The following is a 6,889-nucleotide window of genomic DNA, read 5'->3' on the forward strand; positions in this document are numbered from 1 at the left end:
CAGTCACCTCTGGCCACATCGTCTGCTTCAGATCAGCCACAATATTGAATTTTCCCAGTTTCAGTCTTTTTATGTTATTGTTCTTCTTTCTGTCGACATCATTATCACCTTATCAAAACACACGACATAAATTAAAAGGGAAAAAAGAAAGCTCTCAGCACCGTGGGACAAACCTTCAACCCCCTGCTCCAGCCCCAAATACCTGCCATGACTCATACCTGTCTCTAGGCCCTGATTGGCTGCACGCCCTGCCTGTCGACTGCCTTACCCTGGTCATTGTTCCATAAAATAATATACTGTTCAAGGCCCCACTGCCACCAACAAAAGGCTTGTTATGTTACTCTTTTCCAGCTTAAACAACTTTATCGACCTGTGACCTTCTCCCTCCATCCGTGACGCTGCTTTTCTAAGTCATAGTCAAAAAATCATCCAAAGTGCCGTCGTCTCCCTGACCTCGGCAGGAAGCTGGTGTCGAGGCCGTGGGCTTTATGGACACCTTAGATATGGAGCTTCTGGATAAATCTTATGATGATGCATATTTTTAGAGCCTCATCAGTTGGCTCGATGAAGATGAAATTGGTGTCGTAGGCAATACCTCCTGCGTCAGCGCGGGCCAACCGTTTGTGTGTATGGCTGGGGGTTTGTGCGTAACTGAATGGGGGAATCCACCCCTTTCTCTAGCTCTCTACGGTGATGCGAGTGGTGATATACAGGAGAAGGGAGGGAGGTGAGGGGGAACTGGAGGGCTGAGCCAGGAGGGAAGGGGTGTGCCATTATAAGAAGCCTCAGAGGAGGCATGCACTCAGTTGTTGAAACCCCGAGCCTAAGGATACGAGCTGAGCCACCCAAACTCTGCAGTAGCCACAGAAGGCAAAGACTGTGAGAAACATCTTCACACATCCAGGTAAGCAAGCGCTCGAATGTGACTTTATTTATGCGAGTCTACCTGTGTAGAGAGATTGTGTTGTTAGACTTCCTGGATTATTTAAAGGAGACAATAGTTAATTAGGAAAGGACTTGTTGTGTGTCCCATGCATTGTGCATTAATCCTGGGGGAATATTGTTGTTTAAGGCAACCACCGTCAGGATTCACCTCCTACATCTGCCTTTTCCTTTCTACTTTGTCTCTCTTTGGCTCTGTGGTTTTGATTTTGACTTAAGAGGTAATCCTGTAAATAATCCTCCTTCACCTGAAGCAATCTTTTCCATTACCCAGTTTGTGTCCCCACGGCTCTAAAGGTAGCACAGTTATCATCAGCAGTAAAGACACCACACCTGATTACTACTTAATTAACCAGAGAGAGAGAGAGTCCCAGATCGTGTGGAGAAAGCACTTAGTCACTCAGCAGCTTTTGGGCTGACGTGATTTTAACCTAACACAGCTAACAATGCAGAAGTGGTCAAATCAACACAGATGACTGAGATGGAGAAGAAATCAATAAACAATTTTTCCTGTTTTTTTGTGTTTTTAAAAAAAGAGAAAACAGCACCAGCAGGTTAGTTTGATCTGACTGAATAAAACATTAATATTAAGAAGCTGTTTTTCACTTTCAAACCGTGCTACAGAAAAACCTCCAGAAAATCAGCTGAAAGCGCGTGATAATGATGATTCTAACGATAATGGTAATGAATGTGCATAATCTTTGGCCATTATCAGTAAAGACGATCCTCGCAGAGACAGGAAGAAAATGGGTGGTTAATGTGCCATTCCCAGATAAATGTGTGCACACGAGGGGGATGTTTGATGACAGATGGCTACAGGACAGAGGCGCTGTTTTAACTGTTTTAGAGGTATATCAGTGCCACTGAACTAATAGGTGGAATGACCCCCCCCCCGTCTCAGTGTATTGGTGTTTAAAGATCATGCGTGAAAGTAATCCCATTTCTAAACCTGACTCCATGTTACTTTAGATCTGAAACAGGTTAAATCTATAACTCGTTTTATTGCCAAAGCATGTCACGATTTCATTTGCAATTTCTTTTATTTTTGTAAAGAAGCAAAAAAGAAAAAAGGATCTGCTGCCAGTGCGTTACGAGCATCCTGCCTGTAATCATCTGAAACTGCTTTTAGGATTTCTGCTGCCTACGCTAAAGATTGAACCGATTAAAGCGTTTACAGGCTTTTTAGAGCCTCTCTGTAAATATTCATTAAGATTTCTTGCTGTTTATTCATATATATGCATATTAATGGGGGTCTGTTTTGTAAAACAGCAGGTTTACGTGTTATCTGTTGCCCCCGCGCTGCTACACGTACAGCTATTTTGCAGTTCAACACTTCTTTTTTCTGTTTCCTCACTTGGATAAAGTAAGGAGCTTGTGTGGCCGTGCTAGATTGCTTTCCCTGGGTCCATGTCCAATGGATTCGCACAGGTGTCAACGCAGCTTAACAGCGACCAGATCAATGATGACACAATGTCAGCTGCATAACACTCTGCAGAATTTCAGCTGTACAGCCAGAGCCAGTGGGGAATTAATACTGCAGAACTGAGCGCATCATTAAGGGCGTAATGTCCCTTTTGTGTGAAAACCTTTCATTTTTCTCCAATATTCTTTGTGGATTCACACATTCGATGTTTTCAATGAATGTTTGAGGCACATTCTTTCATTTTGGGGTCGCATCAAACTAAATAACCTGTACAGGTTTGGGGAATGTCATGGGAGCGTCCAGGTTTCCCTCCGTCTCCCACACATCCAATCCCGGCCCCAGCCTCAGCCGATGTATGTGCACTACGCTCTGCTCTGCACTGGCGTAATATTCTTTCCAGGCTTTTAATGCACCTTGATCAGGGGTGTGATTTTTTACCCCCACTGTGAAGGACATAAGCGACGCAGAGAGTGATTGCTGAAGAGATGTCACCCACGTGAGCGTTTAGCCCCAGGTACAAATCTATTTCTAATTAAAAGAAAGCTGCTTGAGCCACTGATGGAAACAGTAGCAATGATAAGCTCAGCTGATCTGATGGTGGGAAAGAAACCAGTAATGGATGTGAGGGGTGCAACGTTTCCCCACTTAATATTTGGGAGAATTTCAGTGAGACTGTTGTAGAGAGAGAACTGCACCTCCTCAATCGGTGTGCTCTGCAGTCTGCATTCGATAAGGTTTCCTAAAGAACAGAAGCAACGAGAGATAACACCGTGTTGTTTTCCAGCAGCAGGAGTTCTGATTCTTCCAGCAGATGTGAGGAAGCAGAGATTAAGACAAAGAGAATTTCAAAGATAAAACCAAATCTGGAGTGGCGTGTCATCACGCCGTTCCTCACAGGATCGAACCCTTCAAACCCTTACCCTGTGGGTGCAGCGTGGAGGAGTGGCGTCACACCCCCACCCACTGCCTCCTCAAGCTCTTGATATGTGACATCATCACAGTACAGCCATAGGTGTAAATTACAGGAGGTGGGGTCGTCTTCATCACTGTATTATTGCATACAGCGCTGGATTATCTTAAATGTGCATTAAGAGCACTTGTGTTATTAGTATTTATGATAAAACTAAGACTATAATGATTGTATCACATGGGTGTGTGCATGTTTGTGTTTTCCATCAATCCTGATGAAACCTTACATAAACCTTGGTTAGGGCACCGTGAGCGCTCACATCCATGTGACAGAATATTTGATATAAATCCGATAATCGTCTAATCGGTGACTTTACAAATGTGGACGTTTGTTGAAGTTGAGTGTGTGCTACATTCGTTACACAACATATTGTAACAGTCGATGCAAATTTGTAATCTGAGTGTCTGATGATCAAATAACCAGCTACAAAAATGCTTAAAGTCTGGAAAATATGATGAGAACAATATGAGGATAACAACAACAGTATGAATATTAAATCTGATTTTAATTTTAACATATTCTTCATTTTGCATATTTATATTGGTGACAATATGGTATCTAACAAATGTATTATGTAATCACAATCAGTGTTTTTCTGGCCAGTTTACCTGCATATAGATCCGGGCCTAACACCAAAGCAGCATGTAGGGCTTTGCTAGTAATAATAAAAATTGACAGAAATACTAAAAAATACACTAAAACAACAGAAATACAATCTCACCTTCATGAAAGCCTTTTTTGATTATAAACCAAACATGTATGAAGAGTTTTAAATGCCGGCGCCAGTAAACCTGACAGTTCTGCATGAAGTTACACAGCCCTGCGCTCACATGTTTGAGGTACCCGATAATAACTTCACTGATCAGACATAAACACTGTGCCCAGAATAACCATTATAGAGAGCACTGCTTACTGGACAATGAAAAGAAACCATCACAATACAACTTCACTAAAAACCCGAATGTGATTATGATGAGAAAGCGAGTTTTTACATGATGTTTTTGTGATGCTGTGTTTAATGTGAGCGTCCTGACACACACCTGTTGTCGCCTCCTCTCTCCTGTTGCCCTCCTCTTTGTCCATCTGCCTCCTTTCATAACACACTACTGTATCCTGCCAGTTATATCACTCCGGGATGATAAAAAATTGCCCGTGTAATAAAAGATTCAAGACCAACAGAGGGATTTTTTCCACAGCTGACATCGTTCATTCTGAATCAGTTTTAAACTTCTTGGGGAATTTCTCACGGCTCTTATCGGCCGGTTCTCACTTCCTGTCCTCTCACCCCTTCCTACAAATGTCCCTGCCTACTCTTGACCTCTTTACGTTCCCCGTAACCAGTCAATTTGTTTATCTGTGTCACAATAACATTTCTTAAATGGTGCAATGGGCCAGGTAATAGTTCCAATCCTGAAATCTGCTGCAGCCGTGGCAGAAAGTCCAAATCGGATTAAGAGCATTCTCTCAGATTAGTCGTTTTAGGATCTGCCAGGGCACAACTGCAAGCGCAGCTCCTGCTGCTCCTGCCGGTCTGAACGGTGCGCTGAGTCACCCACGGTTTATCTGTGGCCGCACAGGCTGGATTTCCACGGCTGATGATCCAGCAGCTGTGTGTGTGTCTGTGTGTGTGTAGGGAGCCATATGTGGTGTGTATTTCAGTGGTGTTGCACTGCACTCAGAAAAAAAAGGTGCCAACTGGAACCAAAAGTGGTTCTTTAGACTGATGCCATAGAAGAACCTTTTTTGGTGCAACAAAGAACCTTTCAAACAATGGTTCTTTGAAGAACCATTTCTTTCAGTGGTTCATTGAAGAACATTTAAAGGTGCCCCAAACAACCATCAAGAAATGGTTCTTTGGGGCACCTTTAATGGTTTTTCCAAAGAACCTTTTTAAAAATGGTTCTTTAAAAAAAACATTTTAAATCTTTCAAAATAAAATGCATCATAAATTGAATCTGAGTAGGGCAAAATAAACACGAGCTCAGCATAGACATATATTAATGGTTTATTGTCATTCTGTAGTTACAAAAAGGCATTTTAACCCTCAGCACAACATCACTACTAATACATGTCACATTAGTGTTTTAAACAGTAATATATATATTTTTTAATAGTCCATGAGTTTTTTCCCCCGAAAGTCAAGGCCCGCCGCTCGCGCACTCTGTCTGCGCATGCGCATCCTAACGACTGACACCCTCCGTCCGCTCCCGGGAGGTTGTAGTATGACGTGTTCTGACGTCACTCTCTCTCCCTGTCATTTATTTGGCTCGAAACACACATTAACAAATTGCTCAGTGATGAACAACTACTCAGATCATTTACCTAAGCTGTGCTTTGTCAAAACGAAGTGTGTGTTCATTACACTGACATTCTGTTCTGCAGTTGTTATTTACTTGTATTTATAATTTGACTTTATATTCTGCTGGGTGGTTTGTACAGTTTACAATAACTAGTATTATCATTATGCTATATTTTCAAAAATATATAATAATCTCAAAAGTAATGCCTTGGAGTAGGAAATAGTAATGCTTTATTAAAATTAAAAACTAAAGTACAGCATTTGAATGTGTGTATTGTGTCTACTGTTTGTTAACTCACCATATTCATAATGGGTTTGCGGGGTTAGGTGTGTGTGTGTGTGGGGGGGGGGGTTAGGGTCTTTAGGCTTTCCCCCCCACCCCTGCCACCAGTACATTTTTAAGCAAATATTTCTAACTTTTATTTGAATATTCAGTTTCCTACCATCTTCTCTTAAAGGGTAATTGCCAGGTATCCCGCCCTCTCCCTTCGCACACACATGCACACAAAGAAAACACACAGTATAACTCACAGCCTCATTATAGTGAGTAAATATTTATGCCATTTACACCATCAAACTTAGATAGCTAAGGATGAAGAACCTTTTGTTCTTTAAAGAACCATTTGTAATAGCTGAAGAACCATCCACAAAATAAAAAGGTTCTTTGACGTATGATGGTTCTTTAAAGAACCATGAAGACATCTGAAGAACCATTTAAGAACCATAATTTTTCTGAGTGTGTGTGTCTGTGTGTGTGTAGGGAGCCATATGTGGTGTGTATTTCAGTGGTGTTGCACTGTGTGTGGCACTAACTGACTTTGTGATTTTGAAATTTGTTTTTGTGATTTTTAGACAGAACAACTATCGAGTGAAGTCACAGAATATTCTTTAACCATGAAGGTCAATAAGAATTTATTTTTACTAGCGTTGGAATTTTAAATGGGGACATGATTGATCATAATGCAGGGAAGGCTAACAGCCCTTTGCAGTAGTATTAACAGTGTTAAAGTGGGGGAGTTATGTTCATATCCTCCTCCATCGTTTTATTCTTGGACTCTTCTAGAACAGGTGTTCATGATTCATATTTAAATATAATCCGTATTTACATTGTACTGGACCACAGTGAGTGCATCCACTGTCTAACACAAGCACTTGTAGCTTCTCTGACGCTCTCTTCTGATTGGCTGCCCCTCTCTGTGCAAGATGGCCAGATCCACTCATAACTAGAACTAGTAGAGTGACCAAAACTAGACTA

At 41.6% G+C, this 6,889-nt stretch overlaps 1 protein-coding gene across 1 annotated transcript in view; it reads left to right on the plus strand.

The window, feature by feature from the left end:
- The first annotated feature begins 782 nt into the window (after positions 1-782).
- pnocb (prepronociceptin b) overlaps positions 783-6,889 on the plus strand; it is a 25,387-nt gene continuing 19,280 nt past the window's right edge. The window contains exon 1 of the mRNA XM_005724794.1: positions 783-904. The gene's annotated coding sequence lies outside the window, so the exon portion shown is untranslated. The remainder of the gene's footprint in view (positions 905-6,889) is intronic.

This window comes from Pundamilia nyererei, unplaced genomic scaffold, assembly GCF_000239375.1.
Source record: "Pundamilia nyererei isolate P.nyererei 1_Seehausen unplaced genomic scaffold, PunNye1.0 scaffold00013, whole genome shotgun sequence".
In the NCBI taxonomy this organism is placed as follows: domain Eukaryota; kingdom Metazoa; phylum Chordata; class Actinopteri; order Cichliformes; family Cichlidae; genus Pundamilia; species Pundamilia nyererei.